The 10378-nt window shown below is 45.9% G+C and overlaps 2 pseudogenes; one reads left to right on the plus strand and one right to left on the minus strand.

The window, feature by feature from the left end:
* Window positions 1–302: 302 nt before the first annotated feature.
* Window positions 303–10175, minus strand: LOC110310808 (inactive 2'-5'-oligoadenylate synthase 1D-like; annotated as a pseudogene).
* Window positions 1404–2254, plus strand: LOC110310662 (E3 ubiquitin-protein ligase SIAH1A-like; annotated as a pseudogene).
* Window positions 10176–10378: the final 203 nt, after the last annotated feature.

Genomic DNA, 10378 nt, shown 5'->3' on the forward strand with positions numbered 1-10378 from the left:
CATGCCTTGCTGTGGTTTATTGTTGATGATCAGAACCTCCCAACAGGTGGACAGGTGGAACTCAAACCTGAGTTCTCTTTCCTTCAGAGTCTGACTCCCAGAGAACACTGTTGGAGGCTACGGTAGGCGAAGCGGGCTGTGTGTCCATGGGCAGGCAGGGATCAGAAGCCTGGAGTCTGATCACAGGCTGGATGCCCCTCACTGGAGCCCTGAGCACCTTCCTGTCCTCTCTAGGTCAAGGTCTTGCAGCAGAGGAATGCATGCCCCTGACTCTAGAGCCTCTTGGGCAAGTGCTGTGGTGCTCACTGGAAGACACATTCTTGTCTCTCTGGTGGCTCTTCCCAGCCATTCACAAGCGACACATCACAGTTCATAAAGAAAGTTGAATGCATCCAGATCAGAGCCTCTCTTGCCAGCAGATCCCAGGCCTGTAAGTTTGAACTAGCCTTGTTCCTTGTTGGGTCTACTGGATCCAGGATCAGAAACATGTCTTTTTGGATCTGTCTACGCAGGTAGTCAGAGATCTTGTGTTTAAAGTCTTAACACCATGTCCAGTAGATTTGAAGACGTAGATACTCAGTGATCAGTTCTAAGAGAGTTCAGAAGCACTGGGCTGTATGTAGTCCAAGAGCTGTCTTGGAGCCCGCATTCCAAGGCGTAGACTATGAGCAGCTCCAGGGCCCTAACTCAGGCTGTGGAGGCAGTGGCTCCCTCAGCTTCTCCTTACCAGTGCTCGACCAGACAGAGGAGAGTCCACAGCCTGGGTGCACCATACCTGGGGAAGTTTTGCTGGAGGTCTGTGAAGCAGATGAAGAACCTTCTTCAGTGTGGTGCACTCACGGATGAGTTGGGTGTAGATTTTGTTGTCGTTAACTGGAGTCAAAGTGCGTGTAGTTTCTCACTTCATACAGGATATCACAGGCTGGCTGCACATCAGATTCCACCTCCTGCTGGAGCTTCTGGGAGCTCAACTTGAAGCTCAGAGACCTGGAGATGGGATGCTCTGAGCTCTGGACCTTAAACTTCAGTTTAAATTGTTTCTCTTGCTGCAACTGGCACAGGTGTTTCCGAATTTCCTCAATGAACTCTCCCTGCCTCTTTAACTGATCCTTAAAGCTAGTGAGATTGTTAAAGAACACCACTAGGTTGGCCTCTGACTGTGGGGCCATGAAAGGCAGCCTGTTTTGGTTGAATGAGACTTGCTCCAATGACCCTTGAAAACTCTACAAGGGGGTTGCTGGGCGGGTGCACTCTCGAGGGTGGTGGCCCAGGGTGTCCTGTCTGTCTAGTCTCCCGGAGAGATGGAAGCACGACCCGTGGTGGCAGCAGTGGCGGTGGCAGCAGGTGGCGACCGGGCTCCTTAGATGGGGCTGGGGTCCGCAGTGCACTCTCTGCCCACAGAGATGAGCTGTCAGACTGCTACAACATTACCCACTGGCACCTCAAAGTGTCCACCATCCCAGAGGGTACCTGCCTTGACTGGCACAACTGCATCCAACAATGACTTGGCGAGTCTTTTTGAGTGTCCTGTCTGCTTTGACTATGTGTTGCCACCTATTCTTCAGTGTCAGAGTGGCCATCTTGTTTGTAGCAACTGTTGCCCCAAATTTACATGTTGGCCCACCTGCCAGGGCCCATTGGGATCCACTCGCTACTTGGCTATGGAGAAAGTGGCCAACTCAGTACTCTTCCCTTGTAAATATGCCTCTTCTGGATGGGAAATAACTGCCACACACCGAAAAGGCAGAGCCCGAGGAGCTCTGTGAGTTCAGGCCTTACTCCTGCCCCTGCCCTGGTGCTTCCTGTAAGTGGCAAGGCTCCTTGGATGCTGTCATGCCCCACCTGATGCATCAGCACAAGTCCATTACCACCCTGCAAGGAGAAGACATAGTTTTCCTTGCTACAGACATTAACCTTCCTGGTGCTGTTGACTGGGTGGGTGATGATGCAGTCTTGTTTTGGCTTTCATTTTATTTTAGTCTTGGAGAAACAAGAAAAATATGATGGTCATCAGCAGTTCTTTGCAATTGTACAACTGATAGGAACACGCAAGCAAGCTGAAAATTTTGCATATCGACTTGAGCTAAATGGCCATAGGCAGCGATTGACTTGGGAAGCAACTCCTCGATCTATTCATGAGGGGATTGCAATGGCCATTATGAAGAGTGACTGCCTAGTGTTTGACACCAGCATTGCACAGCTTTTTGCAGAAAATGGCAATTTAGGCATCAATGTAACTATTTCCATGTGTTGAAATGGCAATCAACTATTTCTGGCCAGTGTTTAAAATTTGCATTTGACTTCACAAAGAATAAGGCACCCATCTTCTTGCCAACCTAAAACTTTCCTGGTAGGTAGAAGCTAGACATGAAGGTAAATAAAAAGAAAAGGTGTTAATTCAGGAAACAGTTGCATGTAATAACACTAATATATTTAAAAATAATTCAACAGTAAACCACTGAAAAAAATATATATATACACAAGATAAGCATCTTTTGTATTAAGAAAGGAAACATTGTAAAATATTTCTGAACTTTGTGTTTGTTGTAGATTGATTGTATTATTGACCATTTTTCAGGAGTGTGTGTCTGTGCACTCATGCATGCACGTGTGTGGTTGGTTTTCCTTTAACTGACAAGCCATCTGCATGGTCATAGACCAGTTTTCCCCTTGTGAGTCAACACATAGTGCTGCTGTAGTTTTGTTTTGTTTTGTTTGTTTGTTTGTTTTTTGTTTTTGATGTGTGTGTATTTGCTAATTTTTATTCTAGTTTTTAATTAAATAAATTTGATTTGACTTTCTTTTCTGAAGAAAGAAAGAAAGAAAGAAAGAAAGAAAGAAAGAAAGAAAGAAAGAAAGAAAGAAAGAAAGAAAGGAAACTCTACAAGGGACAGAAAAGCAAGCCACGTTCCCAGAGACAGGTGCCTGACACCATAGAGCCCCCAACTCCATTCTGTGACTATCAGTCACACAGACAATGTCCCAAGCTTCTGGCATTCTGGTTAGACTCCACCCCCACAGTTACCTGAGTATAGCCAGGTATGCTCCTGATAGCCCACTATAAGAGGGGCCGCTTGGCCCCTCCTTGCTCTCTTTAAGCTCTCCCCTGTCTTACTCTCATCTCTAGCCCTCCTTCTCTCTCTCCCTTCCCCCCTCTCTCCACATGGCCATGGCCAGTGGTCTCCCTCTTTCTATCTTCTCTCTTTCTCCCTGCCTTTCTACAATAATGCTCTAAAACCATAGACTTGGGAAGTGACTCCTCTATTCATGAGGGAATTGCAACAGCCATTATGAATAGTGACTGCCTAGTGTTTGACACCAGCATTGCACAGCTTTTTGCAGAAAATAGCAAAAAGTCTCTGCTCATCAAGGCCAGCTGTGCTTGAATGACAGGATAGGCTTTCCTCTAACAAGCTGCCTCTAACCACCTGCCGGAAGGCCTTCCTGTGCTCCAGCCACAGACTGGACCGAGCACTCTTGCCTGTGTGGGAGCACTCTTGCCTGCATGGGAACCGTCAAGCGCCCTCTCCTCCTACCCTCCCCTCCCCTCCCCTCAGCTCCCGGAACTGATGAGCTGCCCCTGGGGCCCCTATTCTATTCTCAGCTCCTCCGTGGTATCCAGTGTGGAACGCTGAAAGCTGGGAACCTGGTAACTAGGGCTGCCCCTTGTCCACTGTTGCGGCCTGCCCGCAGTCCACAACACGAACGGTTCAACTGAGAATGGCAGTTCGAACTGAAAAGAGAGGAATCTAGACGGGGCGGAAGAAACAATGGAGCCAAGACAACAACGTTCTGATCAAGGCTCAATTTTACTATTTTCAGACACTCAGTTATAAAGGAAGGGGGAGGGAACCCAATATCCCGCCAAGTAACTCAGGGTCCAGTAGCAGGACGAACACCTGTGTGCCTCCAGGTGGCAAAGGCAGGTTCCAGCAGTAGGCGTGGCAGGACGAATGAGCCGGTAGCTCCACCCTTGAGCAAGCAGGTTCCAGGCTGGGGGAAGGGAGGCCACATTTCCTCCCATTAGTTAACAAAACAAAAATAAAAAAGGGGGTGGCCTGAGGCAGAAAAATTATCTATGTTCAATAGTTCTGCCTGAGTTCTTAGGGCTAAAGAAAAAACCTGTTTCCGTGGGATTCCCTAACTTTTCTAATGGTAAACTGTATTTGGCTAAGACTGTCTTTATTATCCTAGTAAACCACTTAACAGAATAGGCTCTGACTTTATAATGCTAATTAGTGCTGAATAGGTAGCTACCTGTTTGCATTTTAAGTAGGGCATTGGAACCCTGGCTGAGTTTAACTAAACAAATTTAGAATAACACTGAGCTGATAATCCTCCGCAATTTTGGGTGACAGGTAGGGGAAACAGTGAGAAGGGGGTAAGACCAGCTCTTTAGTACAAGGCCAGTTGGCTTTTTTATTTGGGTGGGAGGCAGTGAAGGGCTTGCTCTTACAACAGTAAGGTCTCCAACCTCTCTCTAGGCAACCTCATGGTATTAAAGGCTTGTAGGCAATGATCAATTACGTTTTTTGAAGCCTCCCCTATATGCAGAGAAGTAAAGAGAAATCTTGAACAGGTATCAATGTAAACATGTATATATTTTAGTTTTTTAAATTTTGCATAATGGGTTATATCTATTTGCCAAATATGATTAGGCATAAGGCCTCTAGGATTGACTCCTAGATGTGGCACTGGAGATAATGTAATACATTTAGGACATTGTTTTACAATCATTCTTGCTTGCTCCTTAGTGATCTTATGGCGGAGCCTTAGGGTGTGGCTAGAGAGGTGAAACCTTTCATGATCACGTTGGGCCAGAGCAACAGGATTTGAAACTAAAGCTTCTCCTATTAGAGCCCTGTCAATGTGATCATTACCTTCGGCCAGAGGCCCAGGAAGACCAGAGTGAGACCGTATGTGGCCAATATAAAACGGATTTTTCCGGGCAAGAATGATGTTTTGCAATTCTGAAAATAAGGATCTTGATGGCGTATTGAAGTTAAACGTGCCACAGGTTTCTAATAAGGGTACTGACTGAGTAACATATAAACTGTCAGTAAAGATATTAAAAGCCTCATGTACAGACTGAAAGACCTTTAGCACTGCTGTTAATTCGGCTAGCTGAGCCGAGAGACCAGGAGTCTCTATGATAACCTGTTGATTATTAATAAGATATCCAGCTCGCCCTTTAGAGGAGCCATCAGTAAAAATCAATAGAGCATTATTTAAAGGCTATAAAGAAGTCATCTTAGGAAATATCATATCATGTACATTTAAAAATTTTATTAACCTATCTTGAGGGTAGTGGTTGTCTATAATTTCACTAAACCCTATTTGTGCAAGCAACCAATCTGTACTATGCTGTTTTAGCCAAGTGTCTTGACTTACGCTGTAAGGCTGAACAATGATATCTGGCTCTTTTCTGAAATAAGTCAATGTCTGCCTTCTTCCAGTGATAATCATCTGAGCCACTGCTTCGTGATATGGCAAGATATTACGTTTGGGAGAAATCCTCGAATGTATCCACATTATAGGAAATTTTTGTCATAGCAGTCCCGTAGGCACATGAGTCGTATTAAAAATTAACAGGTGCAGTGGCAGGGAGTAATCTATATAGGTAACGAATTGCTCTTCAATAGACTTTTCTACTAGTTGTAAGGCCAGCAATCCTTCTGAGGTTAGGGATTTAGGGGAAGTGGGATCAGAACTCCCTTTAAGAATATCAAATAAAGGTTTTAACTCCCCTGTAGTAAGCTTTAAATAGGGGCGAAGCCAGTTAATATCACCTAACAATTTTTGAAAATCATTTAAGGTCTTTAAGTTATCTCTACGAATAACGATCTTTTGGGGAAAAACAGCTTGATCAGTGAGTTTAAAACCCAAATAATTATAAGGATCCTGAGTTTGTACCTTTTTAGAAGCAATTTGTAATCCCTTATCAGCTAGGGCTTTTTGTAAACCTTTATAACACAAAAGCAATTCTTGGGGGTCTTTTTCCGCCATCAAGACATCATGTGTGAAATGAACGATGTAAATATTTGGCCATTGTTGTTTAACAGGCTGAATTGCTTTCGCCACAAACCTTTGACATAATGTGGGACTATTAGCCATCCCCTGCGGGAGGACTGTCCATTGATATCTTTTCATGGGTTCCTTGAAATTTACAGAAGGAACACTAAAAGCAAATCTCTCACAATCCTTTGGATGTAAAGGGATGGTAAAGAAACAATCTTTCAAATCTATAACAATCTTATAATATCCCTTAGGAATGGCCACTGGGGAGGGGAGCCCCGGTTGTAAGGTTCCCTTAAGTACCATGGTCTCATTAACTTTTCTTAAATCTTGTAACAGTCTCCATTTTCCAGATTTCTTCCTGATAATGAAAATGGGTGTATTCCAGGGAGAGTGAGACTCCACCAAATGTCCTGCTTCTAACTGCTCTTGCACTAGCAAAGAAGCGGCCTCTATTTTCTCTTTAGGTAAAGACTACTGATCTACCCACACCGGAATATCATTACGCCATTGAATTTTTTCCACGTGGGATGCAGGCAAGATAGTGGTCGCTATTGAAAATACTTTAAACCTCTCATGTTAGAGTGGGGTTTAAGATCCTCAAAGGTCTTAATTCCCTGTCCTTTTTTTACTAGTTCACGACCAGGCAGGAGTCCCTGCCTGAATGTCTGCTCAGTCACCATCTCCTTAGAACTGCACAGAATAACACCCATCTGTGACAACAGATCTCTTTCCCACAGGGTCACAGGCAAATTTGACATAACATACGGCTGAATCTTTCCTGATTTCCCTTCCTCATCTCTCCAGGTTAGCAATTTGGAACTACGTTTTGGGTTACTGGCGTACCCAATTCCTTGAAGGTGAGTCAAGGAAGCAGTCAAGGGCCAGTTTGAGGGCCAGTCCTGCCCTCTTATAATTGTTACGTCGGCCCCGGTATCTATTAATCATTCAAAGCCTTTTTCATCAAGAGTCAATTTAAGGTTAGGTCTCTGATTTGTGATAGATTTCACCCAATTTACGCCCGAGGAGTCAAAATTATTTTGTCCTTCCTCACTTTCAAAGAATCTATACAGTGACTGGCGTAAAGGGATCAAAGTAAGTTGAGCAATTTTTTGATTAGCAGGTATAGTTATAACACCACGAGGGCAAGTGGCTATGATTTTAAGTTCTCCCTCATAATCATTATTTATAACACCTGGATAAATCTGCAGGCCTTCTACAATAGAACTGCTTCATTCCAAGAGAAAGCCACAGGTTTCTGTGGGCAGTGGTCCGAAGACTCCGGTAGGCAGAGTTTGCACTCCCATTTCTGGGGTTAATACTGCATGGACAGTGGAACAGAGGTCCAGTCTTGCATTTCCTGGGTTTGACCTGACAAGCTCAAGAACTGATCTTGTTGGCTGGGCAGCAGATTTATAGCCCCATAAGCTGTCCTCTTTGAGTAACTCGGGGCCTGGGGCTGACCCCTTTCCTTGTTTCCCGGCACCGGGCGGCTCAAAACCCTTGGTTTATGCTTACAATCTTTTGCCCAGTGGCGGCCCTTCCCACACTGGGGACATATTCTTGGGGTACGGCCTGTTTGTCTACCCTTGGCGCCCTTGTTCTTAGGACAATTACTCTAAAATGGTCCAAGCTTCCACAATTAAAGCATGCATTATTTCCTCGTTTCCTCGAGAACATTGCTTGCGCGTGGGTTCCCTGCGAGAACTCGAAGGAAGGCCCGATGTCTGCGCAAAGACGGACATATCCCGCCAAATTTGTCTGTCCCTTATGCGGTTGAATTGCAGCTCGGCAAGTTGCGTTAGCATTTTCATAAGCCAGCTGCATAACAAAGGGACTACCTGTGTCTGGACTTCCAAGGATTCTACTAGCGGAAATCAACAGCCTGTCCACAAAGTCCTGATATGGTTCATCAGAACCCTGCCGAATGCTAGCTAAACTTTCACTAGTATCTCCTTTAACTGGCAACCTTCTCCAAGCACGGCGTGCGGCTGTCGCAACTTGCGCGTACACTGCAACGGGAAAATCAATCTGATTTGTCTGTCCCTCATATGGACCCTCTCCTAAAAGCATGTTGCTATCCCAGTCTGGGTTACCAGCCTGAGCATTAGAAGCAGCAGTTTTCTTACTGGCGTCTCGCCATTCAGAATCCCAAAGCAAAAAATCTCCTCTTGACAGGGTAGCCTTGGACAGAGTCTTCCAATCTGAGGGGGTTAAGTTTGACTCCACAACTGTGTCCAGTAATGCTTGAGTGAATGGGGCTGAAGGACCATATTGCACAACAGCCGCCTTTAACTCTTTTAACAACTTGAAATCCAAGGTCTGGTAATGTCTGGTCTTAGCATCTTGCTGATCAACTACCTCGACCACAGGAAAGGCCAGCGTATTAGACGAATTCTGTCCTTTCCCATGAGTCTGACTCACAACTCTTTCTAGCGGCACCTGGTGAACTACAGAAGAGTTACTCTTCTCTGCTTCTGAGATCTTTTTTAGTTTCCGAAGCTCATTAGTCAGCCTCTGAAGCTTAATCTCAAATTCTAACTCGCTTAGCCGTGTGTCCCTATGAGTAGCACCTCCGGAAGTGGTGACTATAGGTGAAGCGGGAGATTCGCAAGAGGACCAATTCTCATTAAGGTAATGGGCAATTCCTCTATCTGAGTGATTTTTGTTAAAATTCAGTCCATCATCAGAGTTTCCACATTTATCAATTTTTGAGTTAAGAAGATCTTTTTCTGAGGAGGCCTTCTCTGATAGGCACTCCTCCTGAGATACCACAAGCTCCGCCTGAGGGCGATTTAGCCCTGGAAAAGTTGCATCTTTTATAGCATCATTTACAAGTGCCCAGAGACCTAGGGTAAAATTATCTGTCTGAGCGATATTCAGGGCCTCACCAACTTTCTCCCAGGTTCCACAATCTATCGTTTCTTCTTCTTTGAACCATGGACAACAGCTATCTATCTTATCTAAAAAATTTCTTACTAATTGTACTTCAAGCCTTACTCCTTTGGCCCGAAGCAACTCCTGAAAGCTAAAAACAACCGCCTGATCCATGACTTTAAACCCTTCCTTCTTCCACCTAAACAGCTTTCTAAAAAGATGCGGCACACCGCCTGTCTTCGTATCTAGTTCTGATTAACGAACTACTGACCCCAAGCAGAAACAGTGTTGGGTCAGCACTGATTCAAACTTGATTTGTATCCTACCGCATCCTCAGCAACACTTTACAAAACTGAAATTTTAGGCTAGCGCTAGCATGTGTACCTGTCCGTTGCTCCGATGCTCCTCCGATACGAAGATCCTTTCCTTTCTTGTGGAGCTCCACACAGCAGTCGTTTCTCTTAGCATCCCTCTGCCATTCTTCAGGTCCCTGTTCGGGCGCCAACTGTTGCGGCCTGCCCGCAGTCCACAACACGAACGGTTCAACTGAGAATGGCAGTTCGAACTGAAAAGAGAGGAATCTAGACGGGGCGGAAGAAACAATGGAGCCAAGACAACAACGTTCTGATCAAGGCTCAATTTTACTATTTTCAGACACTCAGTTATAAAGGAAGGGGGAGGGAACCCAATATCCCGCCAAGTAACTCAGGGTCCAGTAGCAAGACGAACACGTGTGTGCCTCCAGGCGGCAAAGGCAGGTTCCAGCAGTGGGCGTGGCAGGACGAATGAGCCGGTAGCTCCACCCTTGAGCAAGCAGGTTCCAGGCTGGGGGAAAGAAAGCCACAGTCCACCACCTGCCGAGTGGGGACCGTGGCGTCCCATAGCCAGACACCCACCTGGGGCCGCGTGGAAAGCGAGCAGCAGTCCTCCCGCATCTGCCCACCCAAAGCACCAGAACTCTGGCAGGACGAGGTTTTCTCTCACTCCCTTCCCGCCCCCCCCCCGCCCCGGCGGCCCCCCCCCCCCCGCCCCACATCTGACCTACCCTTGAGCATGGTGTGTTCATCCTAGGAGCCACCCATCACAACCCCGGAGATCCTCGCAGGGTGGACAGCACCTTGGAAGCATCTCTCCATCAGGAAAGCACATATGAACTCCACGTCTGCTCTGACCTCAGGAAGAAACGTGCTGTCCGGAAGGAGCTGATGCTCTAGGAACTTATCCAGGCTCCAGATTGGGGTTCTGAAGCATTCCTTCGCCATCCTGAGGCCAGGGATGTTTGCTGACTGCCCACTCTTTATCCTAAGGTCACTCTATTTTGGCATACTCAATAGTGTTTTGCTTCTGGCTGGCTCTTGGCTGATATGTAGCCCCCTTCTCCCTTTAGAGAAGATGACACGCTTAGCCTTCTAGTTTCTCTATAGCAGCAATGTCTTTGCTCTGTTTGGTTTGGTTTGACTTTTAAACATTTCTTGTACTGAAATCT

The sequence above is a fragment of the Mus caroli genome, unplaced genomic scaffold (assembly GCF_978045245.1).
Source record: "Mus caroli unplaced genomic scaffold, Mus_caroli_1 scaffold_16, whole genome shotgun sequence".
Classification (NCBI taxonomy): Eukaryota; Metazoa; Chordata; class Mammalia; order Rodentia; family Muridae; genus Mus; species Mus caroli.